The sequence below is a fragment of the Oncorhynchus gorbuscha genome, linkage group LG18, assembly GCF_021184085.1.
Source record: "Oncorhynchus gorbuscha isolate QuinsamMale2020 ecotype Even-year linkage group LG18, OgorEven_v1.0, whole genome shotgun sequence".
NCBI classification, from domain to species: domain Eukaryota; kingdom Metazoa; phylum Chordata; class Actinopteri; order Salmoniformes; family Salmonidae; genus Oncorhynchus; species Oncorhynchus gorbuscha.
In genome coordinates, this window is record NC_060190.1 from 3820375 (window position 1) to 3829415 (window position 9041).

General features: G+C 43.1%; 1 long non-coding RNA gene and 1 pseudogene across 1 annotated transcript; both read left to right on the forward strand.

Annotated features, from left to right (window-relative positions):
- The first annotated feature begins 249 nt into the window (after positions 1 to 249).
- LOC124002831 lies at positions 250 to 4745 on the forward strand. The gene is made up of 3 exons (XR_006833125.1): positions 250 to 365; positions 1025 to 1134; positions 4650 to 4745. It is a non-coding gene; the product is annotated as an uncharacterized LOC124002831 (long non-coding RNA).
- A 297-nt stretch (positions 4746 to 5042) lies between these two features.
- Positions 5043 to 9041, forward strand: part of LOC124003157 — a 23974-nt pseudogene continuing 19975 nt past the window's right edge.

A 9041-nucleotide genomic window follows, 5' to 3' on the forward strand; every position in this document is an offset into this window, starting at 1 on the left:
GCCACCCAACAGAGCATATAGACTTTAGCTTAATCACAGCCCCGGTTTCCATGGTTATCAGGCGATTGTTGCATTCCTTACGTATGAACATTGATAGTTGTCGTTGAACCTCTTCCACACCTATTGTTAGTCTGAAATCCAGTCAGTTTTGTCTGACATTTCACTCCTTTACTCAGGGTCATTTTCAAACAGTTTATCATGACAAGGAGTGGCAGGGAGTGGAATGAGAGCTGAACAGACTGGGACCCAGGCTAAGGTCTTGTCCCTGGGAATATTGCACAATGTGACCTGCTTCCCCCCTCCCCGATAACCAGTGTATAAATGCCTCGTTTACAGGTGGTTCCAGCAGTCAGCATCAACATTTGGTAAGTCAGTACTCCTCTCAGATCACTATTCATACTGTATGGTTAAACAAAGTAAATTTTGGTTTGGTGAAATTAATATACCTGCACTGAGTTTGAAATGTTATAATATCCTCCAGAGAATGTGTGTCCATGCTTAATATCTATTATTGTATTAGATGTGTTGTTATAATATCCTCCAGAGGATGTGTGTCCATGCTTAATATCTATTATTGTATTAGATGTGTTGTTATAATATCCTCCAGAGAATGTGTGTCCATGCTTAATATCTATTATTGTATTAGATGTGTTGTTATAATATCCTCCAGAGAATGTGTGTCCATGCTTAATATCTATTATTGTATTAGATGTGTTGTTATAATATCCTCCAGAGAATGTGTGTCCATGCTTAATATCTATTATTGTATTAGATGTGTTGTTATAATATCCTCCAGAGAATGTGTGTCCATGCTTAATATCTATTATTGTATTAGATGTTTTGTAATGGGGTTTATTGCAGTCTTGTGACAGAAAATACAATGTTTTTCATCTCCATAGGATGACCTGTATTGATACAGTCAAATTAAATCAGGTCAAACGTGCATTTAAACGTGACTGACGTTCCAGTGGATGTAAATTGTGGATAAAGTGTGGATTAATATAATAAGTGTATTTTCCTTCAGGTTGTGTTCCCCGTTTCTGCCCCTGTAGAAGTAACTAGTGTTGATGAGGATGATCCTGGTGGCTCTGCTGGTGCCTCTACTGGTTCTGTCCAGCGCTGGACATACCTCAGGTACACACAAATATACTATATATTTAATACATCAACAGCTGGACATACCTCAGGTACACACAAATATACTATATATTTAATACATCAACAGCTAGACATACCTCAGGTACACACAAATATACTATATATTTAATACATCAACAGCTGGACATACTTCAGGTACACACAAATATACTATATATTTAATACATCAACAGCTGGACATACCTCAGGTAAACACAAATATACTATATATTTAATACATCAACAGCTGGACATACTTCAGGTACACACAAATATACTATATATTTAATACATCAACAGCTAGACATACCTCAGGTACACACAAATATACTATATATTTAATACATCAACAGCTGGACATACTTCAGGTACACACAAATATACTATATATTTAATACATCAACAGCTGACATACCTCAGGTACACACAAATATACTATATATTTAATACATAAACAGCTGGACATACCTCAGGTACACACATATATACTACATATTTAATACATCAACAGCTGGACATACCTCAGGTACACACATATATACTATATTTAAAACATCTGTAACGGCGTTCTTTGTTTGTGGAAAGAGAGTCGGACCGAAATGCAGCGTAGTTGTTACTCATGTTCTTTAATGAATGAAATGACGATACATGAAATAACTAAACAAATACAAAACAACAAACGGAACGTGAAACCTAATTACAGCCAATCTGGTGAAACTACACAGAGACAGGAACAATCACCCACAAAATACACAGCGAAACCAGGTTGTTTAAATACGGTTCCCAATCAGAGACAACGAGAATCACCTGACTCTGATTGAGAACCGCCTCAGGCAGCCAAGCCTATACAACACCCCTACTCAGCCGCAATACCAATAATACGAAATACAACAACATAAACCCATGTCACACCCTGGCCTGACCAAATATATAACGAAACACAAAATACAATGACCAAGGCGTGACAACATCAACAGCTGAACATACCTCAGGTACAAACAAATATACTATATATTTAATAAATCAACAGCTGGACGTACCTCAGGTACACACATATATACTACATATTTAATACATCAACAGCTGGACATACCTCAGGTACACACAAATATACTATATATTTAATACATCAACAGCTGGACATACCTCAGGTACACACAAATATACTATATATTTAACCAGAAGGGGACTAGGGTTCCAATTTTGGAACACCCCCCCACGTTCAGCTGGAAGGTGGCGCATGGAACGCAAAAATATTCCTAAAAATATTTAACCTCCACACATTAACAAGTCCAATGGCTCAAATGAAAGATAAACACCTTGTTTATCTACCCAGCAAGTCAGATTTCTAAAATGTTTTACGGCGAAAACATAGCACATATTTATGTCAAACCACCACCGAAGACACAGCTAATTTGCATAGCCAAGTTGAAAAAAATATGCAATCAACAAACGCAGGATTAAAAGAAAAATAATGCACTAACCTTTTGAAATCTTCATCAGATGACAGTAATATAACATGTTACACAGTGCATTTATGTTTTTTCAATAATATGCTATATATATCCATAAATCTCTGTTTACAATGATGCATCGTTCAAAAATGCTACTCAAATGTCCTGAGAAATGACGATAGCTCCGGCAGATAACATCAGCTAACAAGGAATACACATCATAAACTTTGACTAAATATGCATGTTCTACATATATATAGTTAGATACACTTCTTCTGAATGCAATCGCTGTGTTACATTTATTTTTAACGTTACAGGTTTCGCTCACTAGGCTATACTATGAGTCGGCGCTCAAAAGTGGCATTATGGCTCCTCTATCTTGGAGTCCACATAAACCCAAATTTACCACATAAATATTCCCTTACCTTTGCTATTCTTCCATCAGAAGACCTGGAAGGAATTATACTTACCAAAAACAGCGTTTAGTTTTGCAGTCTGTGTCTTTCGGGTTCTCAAACACGACACATTTCGGTTGAAATGTATCCAAAAAGTCAAGTGGATGCGCACCAAAACGTCGAACTTACATATTATATGTCGATTAAACTTGTCAAACTAACTTCATAATCAAGCTTTAACATGTTATAAAGGTGTACAGCAATCGTGAGGACGAACAGAAACGCATGCATTGTATAATCGATCTTGGAAAAAGACAGGACCGGAGCAGAGCGTGCATAAAAGTGACCTGTTTTTTCGCGTGACCGAAAGGTTTCGGCCGCCAAAACTCTCGTGAGCGTGCGATTCTCACAATGAGAAACCCCATTGAAAGCAGACATCGCGCTGAAGACAAAGAGACTGTTCCCAGACCTGTAAGTGCTCGAGAAGGGTGGGGGCGATGACGTCAAAGTTGGGCCAACTTTTCTGATGACAAGAGAGAGTTTGGGAGAATGACTGCCCTGAGAGTTCTGCTTTACATACAGACATAATTTAAACGTTTTTAGAAGCTTTTGGAGTGTTTTCTATTCAATAATATTTGCATATATTAGCAACTTTTGACAAAAAAATTATGTTTACTATGGGCACGCAATTACTCCAGCGGGGGCAGTAGACAGCCCTATCCCCAACAGGTTTTTAATAAATCAACAGCTGGACAGACCTCAGGTACACATAAATATACTATATATTTAATACATCAAAATATTTACAGTACCAGTCAAAAGTTGGAACTCATTCAAGGGTTTTTCTTTATTTTTGCTATTTTCTACATTGTAGGATAATAGTGAAGACATAAAAACTATGAAATAACACATATGGACTCATGTAGTAACCAAAAAAAAGTGTTTAACATTTTATACATTTGATTCTTCAAAGTAGCAACCCTTTGCCTTGATGAGAGCTTTGCACACTCTTGGCATTCTCTCAACCAGCTTCATTAGGTAGTCACCTGGAATGCATTTCAATTTATTTCCTTCTCAATGCATTTCAGCTAATCAGTTGTGTTGTGACAAGGTAGGGGTGGTATACAGAAGATAGACCCTTGAATGAGTAGGTGTGTCCATAATATATTACATAATAAATACTATATATGACAGACAATATATAATTTGTGAAATAGATTTTCTCACTGAGTGTCTGCCATATTAAGAGATCAAATATATTTGGTTAGACAGTATAGGGATACATGTATTATGTATTAAGTATTGTAGTTACTAAGTATTTTTATAGAGTTTAATAGTATTTATAAACTGGGTGGTTCGAGCCCTGAATGCTGATTGGCTGAAAGCCGTGGTATATCAGACCATATATTTTTACTCCTCTAATTTCATTGGTAACCAGTTTATAATAGCAATAAGGCAACTGGGGTTTGTGGTATGCATCATGCCAAAGAACAGCCCTTAGCTGTGGTATATTGGCCATGTACATATATTCTTGCCTTATTGCTTAAATAACCCACCACACAACTGACTTCTGCATCTTCTCTGCTCTTTAGTCTCAGAACCTTAAAATGGAGGCATCAACCTAAAAAGACCATGAACCCATATATTCCCAAATTCCCAACAGGTACGATTGTCACCAGCTGCGAGGCGTGTCACGAACAAGCCGTCTGCCACACCTCGCCCATGACAGGTGACATCACATGCACCTGTAAGAAGGACTTCTCCGGAGACGGCCTCATCTGTTTACCTGGCCACCGCCACCGCCGACCACCACCACGCCCCTCGCCGTGTCCGCCGCTCCTACCCCACCTCCAACACCAACCTTGCCCATGTCCGGTTCAGCTGCGGCTTCAACGAGTGCGCCGACGGGGAGGACTGCATCACGGTCGCCGGCATCCAGCAGTGCTCCAACCCCTGTAAGATCTACACGGTCCTGAACGACGCCTGGCGTTCCACCAACAACCACGTGGGCAACAAGCACTGCGACCGCAACGTCCGCTGGGACGGCTATTACCGCATGTTCATCGGCAACCAGAGCGTGTCCATGCCGGAAAGGTGCGTGGATTCCTTCAAGTGCGGCACCCAGGCTCCCTTGTGGCTGGCGTTTCCTCCCCCCCAGCAGGTGGATGAAATTGTCCAGAGTGCAGTCTGCGCCAGCTTCAATGGGGACTGCTGCTGGGTGCAGTCTCAGCCCATCCACGTCAAGGCATGCCCTGGGAACTACTTTGTGTACAAGTTCGTCATGCCTCCCGGTGCTTCTTCGCCTATTGTGCATGTAAGGTTTCGCCTGCTGCTTTGCCAAGTTCTGAGTGGGGCTTGTTGATGTTGTTCTGCCTTTTGAATTGAAGTTATTGTATTTATTTTTAAACTGTTTACTGCTTAGTCATTCACCAGCTGGTTATATGCACTTTGATGTTCTTCTTATGGCCCTAGATATCAACAGTACTCAGCATATTCATCCATTCATTCATATTGATTCTGGTAATACCAGCATACTAGTTCTTTCAAAACATGAGCGATGAATGTTCCCTCATAACTGTGTTTCCTGTTTAACTCCTTGTTCCAGATGTGTCAGCTCCCACCACAACACCAAAACCAGTCACAACAACAACCACAACAACAACCACCACAACAACAACAACCACGACAACACAAACCCCTGTAAAGGTCACAAAGACAACAAATTCACTTGTAAAAGACACCACAACAACACAAACACCTGTTAAGATCACCACGACACCGCAAACACCTGTTAAGATCACCATGACAACACAAACACCTATTAAGATCACCACGACAACACAAACATCCGTAAATATCACCACTACGACAAAATCACCAGTAGATGTTGTCACCTCGACAAAAACACCAGTAGACAACAATCGACCACAACAACAACACAGTCACAGGTTGCCACGACTACGCCAAAAGCAATCTGTGGTACCTGCAGAGCGGGGAGACCTGCGTGAGCACCGATGGGGTCACTTGGCGGTGTGGAGAGGCCAGGTGAGTTCTCAGAAAACACCTGCTTGAGGACCTATGTACTCTCTTAGAAAAACAGGTGCTATCTAGAACCTAAAGGTTATTAGGCTGCCCCCAGAGGAGAACCCTTGGAAGAACCCTTTTTGGTTCCAGGTAGAACCCTATTGGGTTCCAAGTTGAACTCCTTCCCTATAGAGGGTTTGACCTGGAAACAAAAAGGGTTCTCCTATGGAAACAGCCGAAGAACCATTTTGAAATCATTTTTTCTAAGAGGACATATGACAATTTGTAATTCCTTCTTTTCATTTGGGGTTTTTTGAATAACACTCATCCCTTTGTCTCTCTCTTCCTCTCTTACAGATCAGCCTGTTTCTCATCCCTCTGTCTCTCTCTTCCTCTCTTACAGATCAGCCTGTTTCTCATCCCTCTGTCTCTCTCTTCCTCTCTTACAGATCAGCCTGTTTCTCATCCCTCTGTCTCTCTCTTCCTCTCTTACAGATCAGCCTGTTTCTCATCCCTCTGTCTCTCTCTTACAGATCAGCCTGTTTCTTATCCCTATGTCTCTCTTCCTCTCTTACAGATCAGCCTGTTTCTCATCCCTCTGTCTCTCTCTTCCTCTCTTACAGATCAGCCTGTTTTGCTGCACCCAGAGGTAGTATGTGGGCGGAGCCTGGTACAGGTGGGTCTCAACAGGACTAACCTGGAGGCCGCTGGTCTGGACGCCACCACCGCTAACCTGGCCGGCCCTCGGTGTAACGCTCACGAAGAGCGTGGCGGCATGGTATGGTACCAGGTGGAGCGCACGGAGGGCGCCTGCGGAAACACTCTGGAGGTGAGAAGAGACCCGTTCTCACCCGTTCCTCACCGAAACGTTCAACAGAGAACACTTGCTGTGAGACATGTTGCCATCAACAGAAAATGATGAACTGATGACGGACTCAGGCTAGAGAGACATGTTGCCATCAACAGAAAATGATGAACAGATGACGGGACTCAGGCTAGAGAGACATGTTGCCATCAACAGAAAATGATGAACAGATAACGGGACTCAGGCTAGAGAGACATGTTGCCATCAACAGAAAATGATGAACAGATGACGGGACTCAGGCTAGAGAGACATGTTGCCATCAACAGAAAATGATGAACAGATGACGGGACTCAGGCTAGAGAGACATGTTGCCATCAACAGAAAAATGATGAACAGATGACGGACTCAGGCTAGAGAGACATGTTGCCATCAACAGAAAATGATGAACAGATGACGGGACTCAGGCTAGAGAGACATGTTGCCATCAACAGAAAATGATGAACAGATGACGGACTCAGGCTAGAGAGACATTTTGCCATCAACAGAAAATGATGAACAGATGACGGGACTCAGGCTAGAGAGACATGTTGCCATCAACAGAAAATGATGAACAGATGACGGGACTCAGGCTAGAGAGACATGTTGCCATCAACAGAAAATGATGAACAGATGACGGGACTCAGGCTAGAGAGACATGTTGCCATCAACAGAAAATGATGAACTGAAATAGACCAAGAGTGATATTATTGTGAGAACTGGTGAGAGGTCGTCTCCTGGCTTCTAATCTTCTTCCCTTTCCCCCTTTCACCAGACAAACGGAACGGACGCCATCTTTCCAACAGTTTATTCATCTACCACGCCCCCGACGTGTCCTTCAGCCGACCCGTGAGCGTGCCTTTCTCCTGTGCCTACCTCTGAATCAGAGACCAGCCTGGATGTGGCCATCAAACCCTACCTGTCGTAAGTGGTGATGTTACAGTAAACACTGTAAAAACATGGACAATGTAACACAACAGGGGCGAGCTGTTTGGAGTGTTTATATGACTGGATTTAAAAATGATAATTTTTAAAACCAAACCCTGTAACTGTCATGCAGGTGAAAGAGGACCCAAAAGCGACTTAACAGAAACAGAGTTTATTCAAGTCCAAACAGGAATAACAGACATCCTCTAGTCTGTAGAGGGAATAAATAGGAGAAGGCCACAGACTGCAGGTCGCGGTAGGCGCAGGCCGTAGTTGACAGAGACACCTGCTCACACGCAGCATCTGATGAAGGCAAAAAACACGACAGGACAGGGCGAAACACAATCACAGCACGGTGAATACTAAACAAGGAACCGACGGGACAGGAACGGAACACAAAGGAATAAATAGGGACTCTAATCAGGGGAAAGGATCGGGAACAGGTGTGGGAAGACTAAATGATGATTAGGGGGAATAGGAACAGCTGGGAGCAGGAACGGAACGATAGAGAGAAGAGAGAGCGAGAGAGTGAGAGAGGGAGGGGAGAGAGAGAGGGATAGAAAGAGGGAAAGAACCTAATAAGACCAGCAGAGGGAAACGAATAGAATGGGGAGCACAGGGACGAGACATGATAATAAATGACAAACATGACAGTACTCCCCCCACCACCGAGCGCTCCTGGCGCACTCGAGGAGGAATCCTGGCGGCAACGGAGGAAATCATCGATGAGTGAACGGCCCAGCACGTCCCGAGACGGAACCCAACTCCTCTCTCAGACCGTAACCTCCCCAATCCACTAAGTATTGGTGACCCCGTCTCGGGAGAACGCATGTCCATGATCTTATGTACCTTGTAAATAGGTGCGCTCGACAAGGACGGGAGGGGGGAGGGAAGACGAACAGGGGTGCGAAGAAAGGGCTTAACACAGGAGACATGGAAGACAGGATGGACGCGACGAAGATGTCGCGGAAGAAGCAGTCGCACAGCGACAGGATTGACGACCTGGGAGACACGGAACGGACCAATGAACCGCGGAGTCAACTTACGAGAAGCTGTCGTAAGAGGAAGGTTGCGAGTGGAAAGCCACACTCTCTGGCCGCAACAATACCTTGGACTCTTAATCCTGCGTTTATTGGCGGCTCTCACCGTCTGTGCCCTGTAACGGCAAAGTGCAGACCTCACCCTCCTCCAGGTGCGCTCACAACGTTGGACAAACGCTTGAGCGGAGGGAACGCTGGACTCGGCAAGTTGGGATGAGAACAG